The following is a 7,154-nucleotide window of genomic DNA, read 5'->3' as shown; positions in this document are numbered from 1 at the left end:
AAAGATTAAAACACATTGCTGTGGATTTGTAGCGTTACGACACAGGATAAATTATCATGATCAACTAAAACTAGCAACAGAGAAAAGGTTTATCCCATGCAGCAATATGTAATAATTCTAGAGTCCAAAAGTATTTAATGTAAAAATTAACAACTTTATTTCTTAAAGTATAGCACAGAATAATGAACGAACGACTATTTATAATTTCTTCCTGTAACCTATCTTTTACCTTCGCCCACCACAATACTAGTCCGAGAAGACTCCTAATTAAGATTTACCAAACAAAACGTGTTATCTCAAAACCAGAAAGCTTTCGGTTCTTCTCAATATGCCTGTCTTCTTTTCTTCTTGGGGATCCTATTTCACCAGTTACTAATCAATAACGGTACCGTTAACAGAACTATTTTTCAGGCAGTCTTTGCATGCCGATTGCTTGGCAGTTCTCCTCTCAACTGTTCAATTTTCCACGGTCTTGTACCCCCCACCACCACCACCAAAACCATAGGATTGTGTCATTGGCTTTTAAGATTGTCAAGAGACTAAATTCAAACTCGTTTGGAGGTGGATATTTTGGAGTATAATTAAAACTGTTTGGTTGAATTTGGTTTTGTCTCGAGACAATGAGCCAATCGAGTTGTTTGACCAAATGTTACATTATATCTATTATTCCGAACTCTTGGTGCTGCGAAGTCGTTATTGCTGGCTCTTAATTCTCTTAAAGGTACATTACACACACATGTTCATGAAAGAAGTAACACGGAAACCTGACTACGGAAGCATGACACATTGACTTCCCTAAAGGACTTGAGGTTTTTATAACAAATAATAATGGTTGCTTTTAAATTCCACCAATATCCTTCACGAGATACCAACAGACCATTATTCTGTGGCTCTAGATCATAAGTCAATGGCTTGACCACCATAAACTATCTTCCTGTATGTGCAGAGAACAAGTTAAACATTCTCAAGAGCAATTATTTAGTGACAGTCATGTGGTTAGAAGGAACTTGAAACTGTTGCATCCGGATTGAACAAAGGCACAAATGATTTATTCAGAAGTTGCACTGAGACTGAGAACGAGACAGGAATATCATGGTGGTGGTATTGGACAAGATTGGTGAGTTGGGAGGACATGGGGATTTAAATCTGTGGAGGACAAAATGGATTATGGAGTTTGAAAACAGTCTGGTTCAGTATCAGTGAGTAATTTATAAATAGTAGTTTCATAGTTATAATTTATAAGGGAAAGAATTTTTGTTTGGATGTGTGACCCCTTTAGCCATTGAAGCAGAGACAAGAATCTGTGCTGAGCTTACATGAGCTAAACATATCACATTTAACACTTTCTCTCAGTTTCTTGTATCTCATGACCTTATTAAAGATCTAGCTTTTTTGCTTCCCTTTAGCAAAATTGAGTAATTATAAAAATAAGCTCTCGGATTGTTCAACAAATTCTTTATCAAAATCTGGACAAAACGTCGGAGAGAAGAGATGTCTTTTACGGTGATTCATGGATTCATAAAGCACAGAAAAGGCCCTTCAGCCCATCAAGGCCTGCACTGCCGTAACTACCACTAAAGGTGCACTAATCCCAATTCCCTGCACTTATTCCATATTTTTGAATGATGTCTGACAGGTTGCAGGTTATTCCTGATTTAAAGTGATGGTGTGAAATGATGTTTTTACACTTTACGTGACCAGTCAAAAACTTTGGTAACAAGGTCACATATCTCACAAAATCAATTGTTGTGAATGCACATATTCCCTGACTCTTGGGGGTCATTAAACCAAACTTCTGTCCACATGCCTATTGATCCTGTGTTTACTGCAGCGTATGATGTAGGTTTGGTTTGTGCAACTGTGCCTGCCTTTCAAATCACATTATCGTTGCCGCCCCCCCCCACCCCCCCCCAACCAATAATTTGTGAAGTCACAGTACGTTTCAATAACTTAATTGACATCCTCAGAGAAGAGACAGCAATCTCCACATCCCATGTGAGTTTTATGGATTTCAGAATGTCAGTATCACTACTTAACTGGCCACAAAACAGCAGATGATCATGGCAGATTGTGACCTTTCATTTGACAGTCATGACAGGCTTAGTGGCTTTGTGAGACATGCATTGAAGAAAAGCAAAATTCTCCAAATGATAGAGTACTGAAATTTTAGTTAAACATCAACATGCAAAACAAGATCTGTAGAGTGCTGCTACTTAAAAAGAACAGATAGATATTTTTCATTCCCAATGTCAATTACCACCTCTTGAACAACTCTCAGCAGTCAGCAAAGTGGATAAGCCATCATTCAATGTCAGCCTTGTTTTTCTAGATGTTTGTTTTCTGCATGAGGTGTGACAAATTATACCTGCAGAGATGAACTTGCATCAGTTGAATTCCTACTTAGGGGGAGGATTATCGTCTTGACTTGTAGAACAATTCTTGTTGGCCTGCAGATGCATATGTAGATATGGAAATAATGATTAACACACCTAGCAACATCATACAAAGAAATTATTTTGCATATGCTGTATATGGAGTACAGGAACATATAAATAAATCTGTCATGTATATCAAAGGAGAGATGTAACAATTTTTATAAGAAATAATAGCAGCTGCAGGACATTTTGTCTCTTAAATATCTACCACCATCCAATTAGACTGTGCTTGATTGTTTCCCTCAAGTCCACATTGATTGACAATTAAACATTTCTTCTTTCCTCTTAACCATCAGCTTCTCTTTTCTTTTGTAGTCAACATTCAATTTATTCAGTTTACATCATCAGGCATTTGCTGATAAACCATATACACTCAAAATCATCAGATGATTGCCACTCATTGATGCATTAAGCCAGAACATCTGAGTTTTAAAATGGCAATAACTCCATTGTATTTGGACAATGATTCTGTATCCTTGTCTTCGTTCTCTTCAAACTGATATCAAGTCTTCACAGATTCCATTTGGCTTTGTTCTCGAAATGAAGTCACTTATTCTGCACTTTCATGACCCTGGTGGGAATACTGCACTGAAAATCCAGTCCCACTATCTCATTAGCTGTCACAAGTATGAAGTATGACCAATTTAAACTGTAGGATGGTTAATGGCTGACTGTGACCATTATATAAGACATATACAACAGGTCTCATTAATAAAAAAGAAAGTGAAAAATTAATTTTTATCACAAATCTATCTTCTAAAATGTGACAAAAGCAGATTATTACTTACAACTGCAAACTTAAACTTTACCCCCTTTTAAATCTAAGCACACCCATTCCTTCACGCAGAGGATGGACAGGTTGATGAGGCAAACAATCTTTACAAGAATATCATGCGTGGAAAATATAAGTTAAGCAAATCATAAAGACTGATGATCACAGTCCAATTCAAAGTAGGAAATGATGTGACTTTCTCACAATATTTTTGGCTATTGGCAATGATATCACACTATCAACTGCAGTGATACTCACGTTGATAGCCAATCAGTTGGACCTAGGTCTTGGCTCAACTTAGACATCCTCTTTCTTTTTACAAAGCCTTTGAATGTTATTTATTTTCCAATTAAAGAGAGAGAGAGAAGGATATCAGTTGCTTATAGGCTTTTGAAAGTTTGCCTCCACCTATTCTTCAGGTCTGGGATCAACTATACTTAACCCAATCTAAACCCTGTTGCTGAGCAGTTTCTTTTAAAAACAAATGAAATCTGAAAACAGACATTACCAGGTTATAGTCCAACAGGTTTATCTGACATCACCTGACAAAGGGGCTGGAGTCCAAAAGCTTGTGATTTCAAATAAATCTGTTGGACTGTAACCTGGTATCATTGTGACTTCTGACTTTATCCAACACTGGCACCTCCACATCAAAAAATAAAATGAGGCAGGAGACCTGAAAACAGAAGGTTTTGAAAGTATCAAAAGTATCCAATCAATTTTACTGTACAGTTTCACTTTCCTTCGATTTATGTATAAAAATCAATAATCCAACTTTCCTTTTACTGGTTCATATTCCTATTAAAATAAAATCAATCCTTACAATAATCATTATTCCAGCAATTTAAGGTAGTGTCCAAACAAGCCAAACTGCGTCAGATCTCACCTGACTGTATCAGCTACAGTCTTCAATTGCTCCTTTCAGATTTGCACAGATGTTTAATCTTTCCCAAATCCCTGTTGAATCCTTTCTGCACTTTCTCCAACAATTCTGGGCAAACCATGATCCTATTCGGGATGCATTTTAGAGAATGGTGCACAATTCTCTAAAATGCATCCCGAATAGGATCATGTGCATATTTTGAACTAACTTTGGCATGCATGTTTGATCAAAGTATTTGTTACTTTTGAATTATGAAATAAAATCCCAATGTACTGTAAGCATCTCAACTGTGATGCTGCTTATAATAATTTGTTATATGTCCGTGTCTGTCCCAAAAACATGAGGGCTACTCAGTATCAGGCGTTTGTACCACAGGTCTTCATGTGACTGGATAGATTCTCTCTCAACACACAGGTCTTTGGTTACACAGTGCAGAACACCCCATGAAGTGGTGGATCTTGATTACAGGATATTAATATAAGAGCAAGGAGCAGGAGTAGACCATTGAGCACTATGAGCCTGCTCCACCATTCAATAAGGCTATGGCTGATCGTTTCGTGGACTCATATCCACATACCCTTGCTCTCACTGTATCCCTTAATTTTTTTTACTGTTCAAAAAAAACTTTCTTAGCTTTAAAAATATTTACTAAAGTGGCGCCAACTACTTCATTGGGCAGGAAATTCCGTGGATTCACAACCCTCTGGGTGAAGAGGCTCCTTATCAATTCAGTCCTAAATCTGCTCCCTCTAATCTTGAGGCTATGCCCCCTTGTCCGAGTTTCACCCACCAATGGAAATATCCTCTCTGTGTCTATCTTATCTATTCCCTTCATAATTTTATATGTTTCTGTAAGGTCAACCCTCCTTCTTCTAAATTCCTATGAATATAACCCCAGTTTACTCAGCATCTCCTCATAAGTCAATTCCAGAATCAACCTGGTAAACCTCCTCTGCACCGCCTCTAGTGCTAGTACATTCTTTCTCAAGTAAGGAGACCATATCTGCATGCAATCCTCCAAATGTGGCCTCACTAGCACCTTGTACAGCTGCAACATTACATCTGCTTTAAAACTCAATCCATTTAGCAATGAAGGACAAAATTCCATTAGCCTTCTCAATGACCTGTTTTACCTGCATACCAACCTTCTGTGAGTCATGCACAAGGACACCCAGGTGCCTCTGCACAGCACCATGCTGCAGCTTTTTACCGTCCAAGGAATTGTCCATTTTACTATTACTCCTACCAAAATGGATGCCTTCTTCCCTTTCCTTCCTTCTCTGTTTACATTGGTCTGGTTCGTTTTGTTTTATCCCATTTTTAAAATTTATGTGCTTTTCATAGTTTTGTACAAAACTGCTTCATCTTACATTAATCATTGTTAATGTTAATTTGTCACTTAACTGTCCAGTCAGCAAGTTTTCATAGAAGCTCAACAGTGTGGAAAAGGGCATTTGGCCCATCGAGTCTTCACACATCTCGCCTAGACCCATCCCCCACCCTATCCCCACAACCCTGCATGTCCCATGGCTAATCTACTCAACATACACATCCCTGGACACGACAAAGCAATTGAGCATGGCCAATCCAGCTAAACTGCACATCTTTGGAGGAATCCAGGGCATCCAGAGAAACCCACACAGACAGTGAGAATGTGCAAACTCCACTCAGTCAGCCACCCAAGACTGGAATCAAACCTGGGTCCCTGGTGATGTAGAGTTTCCAAGCGGAAAATGAGTTGCAGTCCTTCCAGCTTGTGCTAAGCTTCGCTGGAGCACTGCAGCAAGCCTGAGACAGAGGTGTTGGCCAGGGAACAGGGTGGGGTATTAAAGTGGCAGGCCAATGGAAACTCAGGGTCTTTTTTATAATCAGGACATAGATATCCTGTGAAGTGGTCACCCAGTCTACGCTACATTTCCCTGATGTAGAGGAGACCACACTGTGAGCAGTGAATGCAGTAGACTAGACTAATTGAAGTGTAGATAAACCCTTGGATACTGAGGAAGGAGGAGACAATGGACGGGTGTTAAACTTTCTGTAATTGCAGGGAAAGGTGACATAGGGTGTTCACAGTGAAGGAGGAGTGGATCAAGGTGTCCTGGAGGGAACAGTCCCTGGAAGGTGGACAAGAGAAGACAGCAGAATATGTGTCTGGTGTTGACATCTTTTTGGAGGTGGGGGAAATGGTGGTTAACGCTCCCCTGGATGCTAGAGGGACTGCAGGTGAGGACAAAAGGGATCCTATTGCTGCTGTGAGAGTGAAGAGAAGGCGTGAGGGCTGAAATGCGGGAGATGAGTCGGACCCGGCTGAGGACCCTTCAACTATGGTGCTTGGAAGTCCTTGGTGAGGAAGAAGATGGACATTTTGGATGCTCCCTTGTCGAAGCTGGCATCATCACAATGGAGCCAGAGGAACTGGGAGGATGGAATAGAGTCTTCGCAGAATGCATAGTCACGGTAACTGTGAGAGATGGTCGCCATGACTTGGAGGAGCCGGTGTTGGACTAGGATGGACAAAGTTAAAAATCACACAACATCAGGTTATAGTCCAACATGTTTATGTGGAAGCACTAGCTTTCGGAGCACTGCTCCAAAGGTGGTTGTGTAGTGGATATCAGAGGCCAGCCTACCCTCAGAAATAGAAACAGAGACATTGAGGATGGGAAGAAATGAGTCAGAGATGGACCAGGTTGAGATGAGAGCAGGATGTAAATTAAAAGCAAAATTGTAAACATGTCTAATTGCGGATGACATAGAGAAGGATGAAATACCGGAGGAGAGTTATGGGTGGGGGCCGGAATAGGATTGTAAGAAGGAATGTTCCATGCACCCTACAAGGAGACAGGCATAATTGGAGTCCATGTGGATATCCGTGGCAAACCCTTCTGACCTGAAAGTATGTACAACATCGCTCTGGAGATGAAGTGTACTGGTGCATTGCTTTTCCCCACGCGTTTTCTCCCAGTCACAGGCATCTTTGTCTTGGAAATTGAACAGAATAATCAGCCAGGAGCTGTAGGCCTAAGCTGGAAGACTGCAAAGGCTCATGCTTGAGTCTCTGTGC

The 7,154-nt window shown here is 40.1% G+C and overlaps 1 long non-coding RNA gene across 1 annotated transcript; it reads right to left on the bottom strand.

The window, feature by feature from the left end:
• Positions 1 to 2,254: 2,254 nt before the first annotated feature.
• Positions 2,255 to 6,563, bottom strand: LOC122546241. Its single transcript, XR_006310696.1, has 3 exons — positions 6,553 to 6,563; positions 6,253 to 6,254; positions 2,255 to 2,447 (listed from the first exon to the last, which is right to left on the bottom strand). It is a non-coding gene; the product is annotated as an uncharacterized LOC122546241 (long non-coding RNA).
• Positions 6,564 to 7,154: the final 591 nt, after the last annotated feature.

The sequence above is a fragment of the Chiloscyllium plagiosum genome, unplaced genomic scaffold (genome assembly GCF_004010195.1).
Source record: "Chiloscyllium plagiosum isolate BGI_BamShark_2017 unplaced genomic scaffold, ASM401019v2 scaf_5145, whole genome shotgun sequence".
NCBI lineage: Eukaryota > Metazoa > Chordata > Chondrichthyes > Orectolobiformes > Hemiscylliidae > Chiloscyllium > Chiloscyllium plagiosum.
The sequence above is the reverse complement of the archived record's forward strand: the minus strand, read 5'-3'. Positions and strand labels throughout refer to the sequence as shown.